Raw genomic sequence first — 15,395 nt, 5'->3', positions numbered from 1 at the left:
GTTTCTGCAGGTCTAAGCATGGAGCTGTTCTGCATGCACTGATGAAGATCTGGTTGCAGCAGATGGAGGTCCTGAAGAGAGGAATCCAGGAGTCTGATCAAGATGCTGCACGTGGTTCAGGACTGCTCATCGCTGAGGACGCATGGTTTAGTAGACTTTTATTCTCTAAATGAATATGTTGGTATAAAAGAACAAACTGCTTTTTTATATTAACTAATGTTTTCTGAGTGTTCTAGGCTTCATGCTGATGGTTTACTCGCCAGAAGATCTGCAGGATCCTTCATAATATCTGACATAAATTAATTCACAATAATGTGAGTGTGCACTGCACTACAGACAGCACTAAAACTGATGATATTTGTTCACTAATACTGGTCTGCCATTTTGAGTGCAGGTGGAAACTCGAGCTGCAGTTGAAGCAGTGAAGAAGCTTTGCTGGAGGTGCTGGATCTGCAAGCTCAGTTCTTGGATTTGAGTCTTGCTTGATGAAGTGGACTGATGTTTGCTTATCTGAGGTAAGTTTTGTGGAATGATGTTGATACTCCATTAGCTCAACGATGTCTTCCTCTGCGCAGGCCCAGGTGTTCACACCAGCGTTGGGGTACTGTGGAACGTGTGCAGCAGAAGGTGAGGGTCTCTTCTCCCAGCCTTTCAGACCCCCACCTAGAACAGGTTTGCCCCTCAGATGTAATGGGACTGAACATTGGCGACTCCATAGTTTTGGCACATCTGTAATTCACCAAAGGTAAGGTGTGTTTGTTCGTTCTCTTTTCCTGTTGCTCGTGTTAATGAGGTTTCTGCAGGTCTAAGCATGGAGCTGTTCTGCATGCACTGTTGAAGATCTGGTTGCAGCAGATGGAGGTCCTGAAGAGAGGAATCCAGGAGTCTGATCAAGATTCTGCATGTGGTTCAGGACTGCTCATCGCTGAGGACGCATGGTTTAGTAGACTTTTTTTTTTTTTTTTTTTTCTCCTTAAATAAATAATACTGGTATAAAAGAACAAACTGCATTTTATTCTTTGTTTTCTGTGAGTGTTCTAGGCTTTATGCTGATGGTTCGCTTCCTAGAAGATCTGGATCTGAACCCCTGTCGCACGACATCTCCAGGATGTTTCATAATATCTGACTCAAGTTAATTCACATTAAGGTGAGTGCGCACACTGCACTACAGACAGCAGAAATACTCATCTAATACTGCGTCTAGCTTAAGACTGGTTATCAAATCAATAACACCGAGTCGATCACTCCAGTTATCTTAATTGTCTTCCACTGCACAGGCCCAGTACATGCCATGCCCTGATGTTCAGCCCAGCACTGCGGTACTGTGCACTGTGTGAAGGCGAGGGTCTCTCTTCCACTGCCAATCTTCCCGATTTCCACCCGGAACCGCTTTGCCCCCTTTGAATGATTGTGACTGATCACTGGCCACTTCATCGTCTGTCTCATCTGCAGTAAATCCATTAACGGTATGTCACACAATTACTGTATTCCCAATGCTTGTGTTAATGATGTTTTTTCTGTAGGTGCCGGTAATCCGGTGTGTTGGAGCTGTTGTTCTACATGCGGTGGTAAACATCTGGTGGTGGCAGACACTGTTTTGTAAGTAATGGTCCTAGCCTTCAATCATCTTCCACATGCAACTGCGCTTCACTTCTAGGTAGAGCTGACTCTGATCATCTGTATATGGTAAGCACATCTGAAAAGCGTTTCTCTTCTCAGGTTTTTGTTTGATCGTACGCTTCTGCACATCTGGTAAGCGTTTCTCTTCTCAGGTTTTTGTTTGACCGTACGCTCCGGCACATCTGGTCAGCGTTTCTCTTCTCAGGTTTTTGTTTGACCGTACGCTCCGGCACATCTGGTCAGCGTTTCTCTTCTCAGGTTTTTGTTTGACCGTACGCTCCGGCACATCTGGTCAGCGTTTCTCTTCTCAGGTTTTTGTTTGACCGTACGCTTCTGCACATCTGGTCAGCGTTTCTCTTCTCAGGTTTTTGTTTGACCGTACGGTTCGGCACATCTGGTAAGCGTTTCTCTTGTCAGGTTTTTGTTTGCCCGTACGCTTCTGCACATCTGGTCAGCGTTTCTCTTCTCAGGTTTTTGTTTGACCGTACGGTTCGGCACATCTGGTCAGCGTTTCTCTTCTCAGGTTTTTGTTTGACCGTACGCTACGGCACATCTGGTCAGCGTTTCTCTTCTCAGGTTTTTGTTTGACCGTACGGTTCGGCACATCTGGTCAGCGTTTCTCTTCTCAGGTTTTGTTTGACCGTACGCTTCGGCACATCTGGTAAGCGTTTCTCTTCTCAGGTTTTTGTTTGACCGTACGCTACGGCACATCTGATAAGTGTTTCTCTTTTGCAGGGTCCTTTTAAGAGTGTGGTTTTTTTGGTTTACATTTTCTTTTTGTCCCTTCAATTTAGTGCAAAAAAAGAAAACCTCAGTTTCCTTTTTTTTTTTTTAGGATCAAATAGGTGAAGATCACCAATGTTTCCCACAATTTAATTTTAGTTTAGATTAAAGTTGCAGAGATTAATTTGAGTCTCTTCCTTTTAACACAAAGAGAACAGAGTAGGAACCTCTGCCTTTGTACATTTATCATATATTTATCATCTTGTTTTCATATTGATGTTTTCAGTTTAACTCTACCATTTTGAGTGCAGGTGAGGAGCTGTTGAGCTGCAGGCAGTGGAGAAGCTTTGCCTGGAGGTCCTGGATCTGTAAGCTCATTTCTGGTAATGGAGCTATTAAACCTACTCTGTTGGCATTTACTTATCTAAGGTATTGTGGACCATGTGTACGACAGAATGCAATATTCTCCTTCACTTCCAATCTTCCAGATCTCCACTCAGAATAACTTTGCCCCCTATGATACTGATTTGGACTGATCATTAGCTATTCACTAAAGCTATTCTATTAAGGGTGTCTAATATTTCTGTTGTTTGTCAGGTTGCTGTGATTTTTTTTGAATGCTCAAACATCAGCTGTCATACGCTGGGGTGGTCAACATCAAGCTGCAGCAGATGGAGATCCTAAGGAGTGGTGTCAGGAGCCTGATCAAAATGGACAATCCTCCCTGTAATGATTAAGATATTAGTGGTTCATTTTTTTCTGAATAAATGATTATCATGCTGTCAACAGAAACTACTTTTAATTATTGTGTTTTCTATGGGCCTCCTAGGCTTCTTGGTGCTGACGCTCTACATCCCATCATAGCTGAACTTTTGTTCTATCTGGCTAGTAGGAAAGTTTCTGAGCATTTCTCACACTATAAATGCTATAGATGACACTAATTCTTGTGATTTTATATTGTCATACTATTATTTATCTATTTATTGTGGATGAGGAGCTAGAGGTGGTGACGCTTTGCAGCAAGAACGTGGATCTGGGAGTGAAGTTGAAGATGAGCAGGAGGCAGTGGAGAAGCTTTACCTGGAGGTTCTGGATCTGCAAGCTGAGTTCTAGGATTGAAGACTTTAGCTTGATTATCTTGGGCTGATGCTTGTTCATCGGAGGTAAGTTTGCAGAATGATGTTGATGCTACAATCAGCTTAACGGTGTCTTCCTCTGCACAGGCCCAGGTGTTCACTCCAGTGTTGGTCTACTGTGGATCATGTGTGAAGCAGAAGGTGAAGGTGTCCTCCCAGCCTTCCACATCCCCACAAGAAATGCTTTGCTACCTCCGAGATGCAATCGGACTGAGCATTAGCGACTCCACAGTTAAGCACATCTATATTATATCTACTAAAGATGAGGTGTACTGCTATGAAGAACAAACAGCTTTATAACAACAAATGTTTCCTTTGAGTGTTCTGGACTTCATGCTGATGGTTTGCTCACCAGCAGTTCTGGATCTATATCCTTGTTGGACAACATCTCCAAGATGCTTCATATTATCTGAGATGAGTTGATTCACAATACTGTGAGTGCACACACTGCACTAAAGACAGCAGTAATACTGATATATTTTATAATATGTATAAATTCACTGATAGTGTTACTTTTTGGAGTGCAGGTGCGGAGTCATCAAGCTGCAGTTGGAGCAGGAGGCAGTGGAGAAGCTTTTCCTGAAGGTCCTGGATCTGTAAACTCAGTTCTTGGATTTGAATATAGCCTGATTAACTAAGCTGATATTTGCTTATCTATTTTTAGTTTGTGGTTTGTTAATCAGCTCAACTGTGTGTTCCTCTGCACAGGCTCAGTAAACGGCCAACCCAAGTGTTCACTCCTGTGCTGGTGTACAATGGACCATGTGTAAAGCAGAAGGCAAGGTTCTCCTCCACTGCCGACCTTCCAGATGTCCACCCAGAAGTACTTTACCTCCTCGGAGTGGCCAATGATTAGAGTCACGATCAGTCTCAGTTATCTGGCACATCTGGGCTAAATCCATCCAAGCCAAGTCACAAACTTTTCCCAGTGCTTAAGTTAATGTTTCTTTGCAGGTTCATGTGATTCTGAAGGCTTTATAACATCAGCTTTCATACTGCATGTTGTGGTGAACATCAGGCACCTGAAGAGAAGCGTCTGGGGCTTGATCAAGGTCATGGATCTCAGCTCTCTTCTTTACTGCCTCAGTGCGCAGGTTGTGACCTGCCCAGGTATTCACTCCAGCACTGGGGTACCGTGGGGTATGTGTGCAGCAGAAATTAAGGCTCTTCTCCTAGATTTCCAGATATTCACCCAGAACTGCGTTGCCCCCCTGAGATGGAATGAAACTGATCGTTGGTGACTCCATAGTCTGGTGCATTTGTTCCAAATACACTAAAGTCAAGTTGTGCACTTAGACTTTATTAAATGTGATCACAAGGAAATCTTTGTAGATCCCTGCAATGCTCAGTGCTGATGAGCATCAGCATTGACGTTGTCCTGCATGCAGTGTTGAACAACATCAGGCTTCAGCAGATGGAGAAGAGTGGCATCAGAAGCCTAACGGAAACTAAAAGTTAAGGACCATCTACCATGTATAACGTACAATAACAGGTTCGTAGAATTGTTGTTCAGAATGAATAGTTATAATGCGTAAACAAACAGCTTTTTAACTTGTTTTTTTTGTAAGCCTCAGGCTTGTCTGTGCTGACTGTCTGCACCCCAGCAGAGCTGGACCTGAACTCCTGTCAGACAACATCTCCAGGAGTCTTCGCACTACCTGACTATCAGGTAATTCTTCTCTGAGCATTAGACTACACTAATACCGGTGATTTATATTGTCATCAATACTTGCCTATATTTTCAGTGTGTGGGGACTCTGAGCTAGAGGTGGCGAAGCTTGGCTGGAAGTTCATGGATCTAGGACTGGATCGGTGCTTAATTTACTAGCCTGACGGTTATGTGAGGTATGTTTGCAGCATGGCACTGCTACTCTGACCACACCTCAACTCTTTCTTTCTTCTGTACAGGCTCAGTGCACCGGTTGTGACATGGCCAGGTGTTCACTCCAGTGCTGGGCTACCGTGCACCACATGTGCAGCAGAAGTTGAGGCTCTTTCCTCCCAGCCTTCCAGATCCCCATCCATCTTTGAACCTCTGCGATTGAATGCGTCTGATCATCAGTTACTATAGATTAGAAATATTTTTACCAAATCCACTAATGGTAAGGTGACCGCTCAGTTTTCCTAGTGCTCGTGTTATTAAGGTTTGTCTGAAGGTCTCTGCAATCCTCAGTGCTGATAAGCATGGGAGATGTTGAACAACAAGCTTCAGTAGAAGGACAGCCTGAAGAGTGATGTCAGGTGCCTGATTAAAACCAACCTCAAGGATTGTCCTCTTATTACAGACAAGGACGTTAACGGTAAAGTAGAATCTTTTCTCTGAATGACTGTTTATGCTGTCAACAAACATCTTTTAATTACTGGCATGTTTTCTGTAAGCCTTCTAGGGTTGTCCGTGCTGACTGTCTGCAAACCAGCAAAGCTCAACTCCTGCAGATGTTGTCTGACAGGACTGTGGGTGAGGAGTGGAGCTGCAGTTTGAGCAGGAGGCAGAGGAGAAGCTTTACCTGGAGTTCCTGGATTGCAGACTTCAGCTTGATCTGCTGGGCTGATGCTTGTTCATCCAAGGTAAGTTTGCAGAATTATATTGATGCTGAATTGTGTTCATGTTGTCATTTATGCTGTTGAATAATCTGTGACGGGTCACTCCAACTGAATATTTTTTTTTCTGACAATAATTATTAACACTCCTGACATTCCCACTTTCAGAACACAAATTTATTGTATAATGTGAAAATTAATTCATGAAAATTGTGAAATTAAAAGAACAGTTCAGAGGTCTGGTCTCTGCATCAAGTCAGGGTGCGCCTGTATAAATGCACACGTGGTGGCGGAGGCACACTCTAAACTCATACTGGAGAAAACTGCACTAGTAAATTACACGAAGGCGTCATGTTTTGGGTAATTAATTCTTTAAATACAACTCTCTGCAGCTCTAAAGGGGAAAAAATTGCTAAAGAAATTTGCTGTTAAATTAATTTTAGCAGAGACTCAACTGGCAGTCATTTTCACATTAGTTTTTAGTTGGGGATTATTATTATTATTATTATTATTATTAGAGTAGCTTAATAAAAATGTTTAGCTCGACAGTGTAGAGTGTACACTATGAACAATATGATCATTTATTTTATTCATTATTATTATTATTAGAAATAAGCTATAAAATGGACAATACAGAACCATTAAAAATATTTGCTTTAATTTTGACCCTGCTAATGCGCACTTACAGGTGTGAAAATGAACATCCATCATGCAGCAGCAGTTAAGTTAGGACCCTTAATGCCATATGAGTGTAAAGATGATCGACCTGTGAGTCAAGTTTACATTGTTCTAAATGAAAAAGGTATACAGTGCGTGAGAGGGTGAATCTGCTTCAGATCCACCTCTCGCATGCTGTGCAGATAGGCTGAATGGTAATTGGGTAGGTAGACAAGCTCTCTGCTTTGCTATTAAAATGTAACTTAACACATTTGGCTATTATTTTTAAAACTACTTTCAGTTGTAAGATTTAACGTTCTCCTAATGCTCATATTGGTTGGGCAATGAAGCGTGATGACTTGGTTATGATTTATTTAGTGGGTCAGCTTGCATGTATGGGCATAGGTTGATGTCTTCACCGAAAACTTTAAACATTTGTTATTTGAAATAAAACGGAAAGAAATGAGAAGAAAAACATAATTTAAACCTCTCTTCTGGTGCTGAAGCCAGGATCTGTCTGAATTAATGTAAATGGTGTCGTTGCCTAGACTTCATTGATAAAATCAGTAATATTGAAACTGCATAGTATAATTACTAAAAGTATATTACTGCATTAACTCCGCAGGTCCTGCAGCAATGCAAACTAATATGTTGATAAATAAATGAAAGGAGCAAAAAGGACCAACATTAGCCATCAGGTTAAGTGCCCCCTATGGGATTAAAATGCCCTCTCAGTTATGACATCCTCGGGCTGGGCTGGGCTGGGCCTGCTTTAAGTGCTAATGCTGGGTGGCTCAAATTTATTACCTAAAAGTTTAGATGATAGGCTATTACAAATTTATAAAAAAAAATATATTTAATTATAGCAAAGAATTATGTGAAAGGGAAAGGGATTGTCTTTATAGTGATGTATGTTTTCTTTTCATGGTGTAATGTTAAATTATATTAGGCTACTTTCATCTGGACTTAATATTCTAAAGCCTTTAAACTTTTAAGGTCTTAAATTACTATTCAGTCAACAATTACAACTGTTTAATTTATCACGTGGAATAAAGAGTGCTAAATAACAGGAACAATTATATTCTGCAGACACAAGAGCACTAAACAGTTAGCGGCGCCATCTAGCGGCGGTGTGTGGATCTGTCTCCATGTTAGGGTTAGTTCTGTATAAACGGATATAAATATTACTTGGGTCACTACTAAACTGCTAAACATTGCAGCTGATGAAACAAACTTAAATTGTCTGGGCCAAAATGAAATATTTATATAAAGAATATCAATTATTATGTTTAGAAATATTGTTTCTATTTAAAAACACACAAATACATATCTTCCATTCATTCATTTTCTTTTTGCCTTGGTCAATTGATCAGGGGTCGCCACAGTGGAATGAAAAGGCAAATTATTCATCACGTGTTTTATTCAGCGGATGCTCTTCCAGCTGCAACTCATCACTGGGAAACATCCATACACTGATAAGGAGGTCGCACAGCAGATGCGCTGCTCTGACGTGACGCGGCATGCATTTCAGAATTCTAAATATAGGTTTCTCAGGACACGTTAGTATATCTGCTGCACCACAGAGCACCATCTTAATAGTTTTATTTGAAATAACATGTAAATGTGTGCGATACTTCCAACTGTCATGTGTGCACTCTGTCTTGGTGCGGCGCATCCGGTGAGCAACCTGCTATACACTGTCATCAATTTTAGCTTACCCAATTCCCCTATTGCGCATTTGTTTGGACTGGGGGAAACCATGGGGAGAACATGCAAACTCCACACAGAAACTCCAACTGACCCAGCTGAGGCTCAAACCATCAACCTTCTTGCTGTGAGTATATATGCATGTGTAAATGTATATTATTATTTTTTTTTTAAGGGCGGCAAGGTCTTGTTTTCCTCTTTGTTTTCGGTTGATCACAAGCCTGTTGACGATAATGTGCATACACACTGCACTACAGACAGCAGTAATACTGATGAATATACTTGTATTTTAATTCACCAATACTAGTCTACCATTTTGAGTGCAGGTGAGGACACATCAAGCTGCAGTTGGAGCAGGAGGCAGTGAAGAAGCTTTGCTGGAGGTGCTGGATCTGCAAGCTCAGTTTTTGGATTTGAGTCTTGCTTGAAGTGCACTGATGTTTGCTCATCTGAGGTAAGTTTTGTGGAATGATGTTGATACTCCAATCAGCTTAACTGTGCCTTCCTCATGCTTCCTCCTCCCAGCCTCACAGATCTCCACCCAGGACTTTGTCTTTCTAAAAGGGAATGAGACTCCTCATTAGCTGTGTTTCGACTATCGCGACTAAAGTGTGTCAGGGCCCAGTCGTGTTTCCGCTGTCACTTTTTGGGGCCAAAGCAGGGAGTCCTCAGGGCCAGCAGCTGGCCTTTTTTTTTGGCTCGCTGAATACCTTGGGTCAAAGAGGGGGATCTGGGGCTTCGGGATAAAGTGAAAGGAGAGGCAGAGTCCAGATTCCAGAGTCTGGTAAAGATAGCATGCTGCCATTTACACATGTTTTTATTTGACATGGCAAAATGTAAGAATAAAACTAGATATCTGGAGCTGTATTATTGGAAATCTGCAATGAAATATAGCCTACATTTTTTACTTTCTCTTATTTCCTGAATCACGTAACTGTGTCCTTTACTTCAGATCACAGAGTATCATGCAACATCCTTACATTTTTCTCTTAAATGAAGTGGAAATTACCTAATAAGTGTCATAGCCTATGGAATTATTAATACGTTTTAGGTCCCTTGGATGAATTGGGCTGAATGTTTGATGGTGTCTATCTAAACGAGGATGTTAAACACATTTTATACTGAGTTACTATCAAAACATTTCTGTGGTTTTTATATCATGGATGGAGCGCTGGGTCATCCCTCTGTTAGTGACGGGACCACTATGTACAATGCCAACAGTGGGTCGGTGAGTAAACCAATATTATAAATGAGAACACACAGACCTGTGCGAATTGACATATAATGTAATGCAATACAGTAATTAGTCATTTGTTTATTTTAGTTGTGTTTATTTTAATTGTTTCATGATGATGCGATGGTGTTTTATCTGCCTGTCTGATTTACACTGACCTGGGTGGGTTGTGTGATTTATTTCAGGGACGGTCTGGTGGTGAGCTTTGCGTGACATGCTTTGCGCTGCTAGGCCGACAGTGGAAACCGGACATGGTTTCGGCCCCACTGCTTGTGTTCACAGGCTATTGGCGTGGCCCAGCCTGATAAAAGCCCTGGCTTGCACTGACCCGACAGTGTAAATGCAGCTACTGGTGAGTCTATAGTTCTGTATATCTCGGTTAAATCCATTAAATGTAAGGTGTGCACTCAGTTTTCCTGGTGCTCCTGTTAATGAAGTCTCTCTTCAGGTCCTTGCAATCCTGAATGCAGATGAGCATTGCAGCTTTCATTGTCCTGCATGCAGTGCTAAACCTCAGGTTCCAGCAGATGGAGGTCCTGAAGATGTTATCCTATCATAAGTTATCCAGAAGCTATCCTGATTATCAGTTCAGGACTTCTCTTTACATACCAAAGATGATAAATGGTTCGTAATCTCTGCTCTGAATAAATAATTGTGGATGACAAACTGCTTTTAACCAATTTTAATATTATAATAATATTATTTTTAATATGATTCCTCAGCAGTTCCAATGACTAGCCATTCCAAGGCTGAACTCCTGTATCAAGAGGAGTGTGTGGTGTCAAACTGGCTGTGGATTTTTCTTTGACTGATCAAGTGACTTCAGTGTATTCCTGAACTGCAGGTTTGTAGAGAAACTCTTCTGTAAGTAATGATCCAAGCCTTTAACCATCTTCCGCATGCAACAGCACTTGATTTCCAGGTAAAGATGACTCTGATGTTGGTCTGTATGGAGAAGTTGCATTACATTGAATTGTAAAATGACAAATAGTTGGCTTATGGTCTATCCCAGGTCTGTGAAATTGCTGAGGTGAGTTGTGTTTAAATGCATGCTCCCAGACACCTGGTAAGCGTTTCCCTTCTCAGCATTTCAGCAGCAGCTTGATCGCATCTACAGACTTGCTCTACTCATAAGTACATGACACAGATGGGTAAATATTAAAGTTTGTCTTCCAGGTGGAGCTGACTCTGTTGTTCTGCATGGTAAGCTGTAGCTGGTTTATAGACAATCTTAGGTCTGTGATTTTGCTGAGGTGAATTTTGTTTGACCGTACACTCTGGCACATCTGGTAAGTGTTTCTCTTCTCAAGGTGTCAGCAGCATCTTCACTGCTCCAGGAGACTAGCTCAACCCAGATGGGTAGGTATTAATGTTTGACTTCCAGGTAGAGTTGACTGTGGTCTGTATGGTAAGCTGTAGTAGGTTATGGTCAGTTTTGGGTCTGAAATTACCGAGGTGAGATTTGACCATACGCTCGGGCACATCTGCTAAGTGCTTCTCTTCTCTTTGTTTTGTGTGCAGCAGTGGACCATGGAAAGAGTGAGGTTTTCGTCCACTGCCCAACACTCAGATCTCCACCCAGAACAGCTTTATGCTCTGAGACGGATTGTGACTGATTACTGAACACTCCATCATCTGGCACATCAGGGTTAAATGCAATAAGGCTATGTTAGAAACCTTTCCCTGTGCTTCTGTCAATGTGTCTGCAGGCTCCTGTGATCCTGAATGCTGATGAACATCTGCTGTCGTACTCTGTGGTGGTGAACATCAGGCTGCAGCAGATCAGGAGATCCTGAAAAGTGATGTCATGAGCCTGATCCAAAACAAACTAAAGGACCATCCTCCACGTACCGACATGGACCTCAACAGTTCAGTAGAATGTTTGCTCTAAATGAATTAAAACAATTAAATGAATTAAACAAACTACTTTTTAATTCCTGGGTTTTCTGTGAGCCTCCTAGGCTGAACTCCTGTCAGACAAAATTACATGGTCAATTTCCTAGAGCTTTTCACACTCTAAGTAACCACACACCATTAATACTTATCATTTATATTGTCATTAGTATTTGTCTACATTTACTGTGGTTGAGGATTCTGAGCTAGATGTGTTGATTCTACCTGACTGATGGTAGCTCGTGCGAGCTAGGTTTTTGTTAAGTCTCTCTACAGGTCCCTGCAATCCTCAGCACTGATGAACATCTGAACTGTCGTCCTGCATGCAATGGTGAACAACATCAGGCTGCAGCAGATGGAGGACCTGAAGAGTGGAATCTATGAGCCTGATCAAACGTGTCGTTGGTGATCCAGATCATAATCCTGGACTGCTCCCTATGTATGGAAAATGACACGGTTGGTTAGACTCTGCTTTGAATAAATAATTATTGTAAATGGCGAACTGCTGTAACTATATTTTTTTATTTGCTCGGAGGGCCTAGGCTTTTCCATGTTGGACATCTGCACTTAAACTGAGGTAAAGCTGATCTCGCCTAGGACTACACCTTCAGGACTCTGCACTAAGTAAATTTCTACAAAGCACTGTGCACACCACACCAAGCCTTTATACTAATGATTTGGACTCTTTTATTCACGAATACTCCTGTTTACCTTTTTAAGTGCAGGTGAGGACTCATCGAGCTGCAGTTGGAGCAGAAGGCAGTGGAGAAGCTTTAATATAAACACTTCAGATTATTTCATGAACATTCCATAATGCCATCACATTAATAAGTCAATTCTCATTTTAAGAGGCTTGTTTCTGTCATTTAACCACTCACTGTTCACATATATTACTGGTTATCAAATTATCTGTAAATGAATGATCATTTTCATCAGAGCATGCTTTATTATCATTATCCATCATCAAAGTAATGAAACAAAATCCAGCATAGCCATTAATAATATATAATTTTTCCATCATTTTTGGTCATCATTACTTGTGAGATAAATGTTCTCCTGGAGCGAATATAAAGAGCTGCACTAAATCAGCTATGCTTTACACAAACGGTAACCCCACAAAAATATTTTTATCAGTAATGACAGTTATTTTTTTCTTAAACGCTGTTTCTACATAATATCTAGATTGAAATGGTGAAAAAATGAAAACAAAATATTCAAAAACAACAGAGATATGACGGATTGAAACTGACCTAAAGCACATTCAAATGAGAACAAACCGGATTGGTGCAAAAACACGAATACTAATGAGACATTCTCGTCTGCTTTATTCTCTACTAAAACAAGCTTACAAAGCCTTTTAAAATCATAAGTATCATGATTTAAAGTATGAAAAAACAACCTAGACATCAGATAATCAAATTCTGACTGATAATATACAAACACATGGTGATGAAGTCACGATTTTTGAGAATGCTTTTTCAACACTTGGTCAATAGCCTTAAACTATCCTTATCCCTTTGTTCACCTAACATCTTTAAGCATAGAAAAATATTATATTAAAATTCAAATGAGATGTATTAAAATATATATTACAAAATATAAAATGTCAATTTAAAATTATAATGTTTAAATGAATGTCCATTGGCCACATGTATGACCAAGTAAATTATTTGATTAATTTTTATGTCACCTGAAATGCTTGTTTAATCTCTGTAAGTAATGAGAATTTCTTGATTGTTCCATAATTCTCTGGGCCCTAAATCAAGAGCTATCAGATTACTTACAATCTTTAAGCAACATGTAAGTTTACAATTATCCTTAAAATATTTCTAAGTCATGCTAGCATCAATTCAACATACTTCACTGTCTCAGAAACTATATTATGTAAATATGTAGTTTTCCACTGACCATATATTATTTAAGAGATGGTAATTATCATCATCATCATCATTAATATTATCATTAATTCTTATCATTTATGTCTCACATGTTAATTTGTAATTTTATACATCACTGGAGCGATTATAAGGAGCTGGACTAAATCAGCTATGCATTACACAGACGGTAACCCCATAAAAATATTTTTATCAGTAATTAGTTTTTGTTGGGTTAACAGTTTCTACATAATATCTAGATTAAAATGGTGAAAAAATGAACTCTAAATATTTCAAAACAACAGAGATATGAAGGATTGAAACAGACTTAAAGCATATGCAAATGAGAACAAACCGGATTGGTGCAGAAACATGAATACTAATGAGCCATTCGTGTCTGCTCTATTCTCTAATAAAACGCGATTTTAAAGGTCTTCATGAGCGATGATTAAAGCATCAATAAACAAGGAAGACATCAGGTAATCAAATTCTGAATGATAATATACAAACAAGAGCAAAAAAAAAAAAAAAAAAACGTGTGTCACCATGATTGAGAGCGCTGTCTCTCAACACCTGGCCATTGGCCTTAGACTGATCTTATGCCTTGAGTTTTACTTTCAGCAGTTTCTTTGACAAAGATGATATCAGTCTGGTTCGTGTTAATGCCCTAGTGGAGAGCAATATCAAAATTTGTTACTATTTTGTCACTCTCTCCTAGAGAAAGTAATAAAGAAAAATTACAAAGAAAATCCCACACTTTACATTTATCTCTATAGTATATAATTCATTTTTCTCAAGTATTTTTGGGGCAGGACGAGCCTCACTCAACTCATTTGAGATCCAAATCTTTTTGTAAAACACACAAACCTCTTAAAACCCAATTTTTTCATCAAAATATCAGAACCCAAAACAAACATAATGAGGATTTGGTCAAGTCCCTATCATAAATTGGCAACAAGACACTGGCCTGGGATTGATCAACCAGAGCTGATCGCCTCAGATGAGTGTGTGTAGGGTTTAAAGAGTCAACACCCGATGAATCTGAGGTACACTACTGATGAAGTGTCAAACATTTCCCTCTCTCTACTGGTCTTGGGATTGGTTTTTCTTTTGGTTACTCCCCCAACCCTTACCCATTGATCCTTCAGCGAAACCATTCCAAAGGCATTTGCACGTCGTACCACAATCAACAATTATAACACAAAACCAAACAAACAGATTAAGAATCTAGTGACTTCCCGATTACAAATTGACAACAAGACACTGGCCTGGGATTGATCAACCAGGGCTTATAGCCTCAGAGGAGTGTGTCTAGTGTTTAAAGAGTCGAAACACCCGATGAATCTGAGGTACACTACTGATAAAGTGTCTTAAATTTCCCTCAAAGCTGGTCTTGAGGGAGTAAAAAAGAAAAGAGAAAATTTACACCTCTTAAACATCGATCTCAACAACGCTTTCTTATCGAAACCATTCTAATGGTGCCACACATCATACCATGATTAACAATTATAACAGTAAAACACTTCCTCTGAAGTTATAAGGCCAAAGCCCACAGACAAGGCTAACCTCCTACACAGGTAAGATCAATGCTTTTTTTGGTATATAGCCAGACAAGTGTGTGTCCGTGTACGCAGCTCTGTGTCCTTACTCCAAAACGTCCTAGACTTGATGCAAGGATAGGGAAGATGTTGTAAATTTATCTAACTTCGCCAGAGCCATCAGCCTTGATGTATACCAATCTATGCTCAGGAACACTTAACAAGCTAGACGTAATAATCTCCAGAAAATGCACAGATAAGCCAACAAAAGAAACTAAAAAATTCCATTCAAAAGGACAGCAAATGCAGTATACATGTTGATAACAAGTGAAGATGCAAGTGAAACAAACAGTAAAGATATCATAATAAATATTGAAACATTTTGTATGATTTTAGTAGCTTGTACGATCTACTCAGGCAAAAAGTCAAACAGAAGTACACAAATTATCACTTAAAAAGGTTAATAAACAGG

The 15,395-nt window shown here is 40.1% G+C and overlaps 1 long non-coding RNA gene across 1 annotated transcript; it reads left to right on the top strand.

The window, feature by feature from the left end:
• The first annotated feature begins 778 nt into the window (after positions 1 to 778).
• LOC147844574 (uncharacterized) lies at positions 779 to 2,417 on the top strand. Its single transcript, XR_015482303.1, has 3 exons — positions 779 to 1,147; positions 1,278 to 2,037; positions 2,144 to 2,417. It is a non-coding gene; the product is annotated as an uncharacterized LOC147844574 (long non-coding RNA).
• The last annotated feature ends 12,978 nt before the right edge of the window (positions 2,418 to 15,395 follow it).

This window comes from Danio rerio, chromosome 4 (assembly GCF_052040795.2).
Source record: "Danio rerio strain M-AB ecotype USA chromosome 4, GRCz13ab, whole genome shotgun sequence".
NCBI lineage: Eukaryota > Metazoa > Chordata > Actinopteri > Cypriniformes > Danionidae > Danio > Danio rerio.
This window is presented reverse-complemented; position numbering and strand designations above follow the sequence as displayed.